The 1,378-nt window shown below is 56.8% G+C and overlaps 1 protein-coding gene across 1 annotated transcript in view; it reads left to right on the top strand.

The window, feature by feature from the left end:
* LOC118453311 overlaps positions 1–1,378 on the top strand; it is a 24,970-nt gene that overhangs the window by 18,970 nt on the left and 4,622 nt on the right. The window lies entirely within an intron of this gene.

The raw sequence follows: 1,378 nt of genomic DNA, 5'->3' as shown, positions 1-1,378 counted from the left end.
ACAGCGGGTGTTGAGCTCGTTGTGTTTCGGAGGCTGCGTGGGGCCGGGCACAGAAGCTGTGGTGGTGTCTGAACCTGCCTTTGGCAGGAAGCAGTCCTGCACGAGGGGTTCTCAAACCAGTTTGGCTTGGGTTAAGTTTTTTTATATTTAAGTATCTCCAGGGTAGGTTTCGTCAGACACCAGGCCACTGGGCTGCCAAAGCACGGCCTGGGGTTTTGCTGTGGCAAAGCAGCTGTGTCTGTGCAAACACCCTTCACCGCCCTCCTAAGCTGCTGAGGGGATGGAAACGACGTGGGGAAGGGGAAAAAAAAACCCCACCTGCCTCATACTCCACGTGATAAACCTTATGTGGGAGCAGCGGGAATCCCTGTGCAAAGGGAAGGCTGCTCCGGCAAATTACTGAAACCCCGTTCTTTGTTGCTGTCGTGGGCTCCTCCGCTTGCCCCGCAAAGGACCCACGGGGCCGGGGAATACGTCGATGCCATTTCCCCAGTGCCCTTCTTGACCTGGCATTTGGGTTTTTTGCACCGTGGCAAATAGAGCGGGCGTGCGAGGGCCGCTGGAGGCATTGCCTGGGGGGGGGCTGTCCTGCAGGATGAGTTTGGAGGAAGGAGAGGAGAGGGGAGAGGAGAGAAGAAAGGAAGAGGAGATGAGGAGGAGGAGAGGAAGAGGAAAGGAGAGAAGAGGAAGAGGAGAGGAGGAAAGAAAAGGGGAGGGGAGGGACGAAGAGAGGAGAGGAGGAGTAAGGAGGAGAGAGAGAGAAGGAAGAAGAAGACGAGGAGAGGAGAGGAGAGGGAGTGAAAGGAGGAGAGGAGGAGGAAGAGGGAGAGGAGAGAAGAAGAGGAGAGGAAGAGGAGGAGAGGAAGAGGAAAGGCGAGAAGAGGAAGAGGAGAGGAGGAGGAAAGAAAAGGGGAGGGGAGGGACGAAGAGAGGAGAGGAAGAGGAAAGGGAGAGAAGGAGGAAGAAGAGGAGGAGGAGAGGAAGAGGAAAGGAGAGGAGAGGAAGAGGAGAGGAGGAGGAAAGAAAAGGGGAGGGGAGGGACGAGGAGAGAAGAAAGGAAGAGGAGAGGAAGAGGAGGAGAGGAAGAGGAAAGGCGAGAAGAGGAAGAGGAGAGGAGGAGGAAAGAAAAGGGGAGGGGAGGGATGAAGAGAGGAGAGGAAGAGGAGAGGAGGAGAGGGAGAGAAGGAGGAAGAAGACGAGGAGGAGAGGAGAGGAGAGGGAGTGAAAGGAGGAGAGGAGGAGGGAGAGGAGGAGGAGGAGAGGAAAGGAAAGGAAAGGAAAGGAAAGGGAGAGGAAGAGGGGAGAAGGAGAAGGAGAAAGAGGAGAGAAGGGGAGGAGGAGGAGGAGGAGGAGGAGGAGCGGGGCCCGGCCCGCGGCC

Source organism: Egretta garzetta, unplaced genomic scaffold (genome assembly GCF_000687185.1).
Source record: "Egretta garzetta isolate BGI_Z169 unplaced genomic scaffold, ASM68718v1 scaffold571, whole genome shotgun sequence".
Classification (NCBI taxonomy): Eukaryota; Metazoa; Chordata; class Aves; order Pelecaniformes; family Ardeidae; genus Egretta; species Egretta garzetta.
The sequence above is the reverse complement of the archived record's forward strand: the minus strand, read 5'-3'. Positions and strand labels throughout refer to the sequence as shown.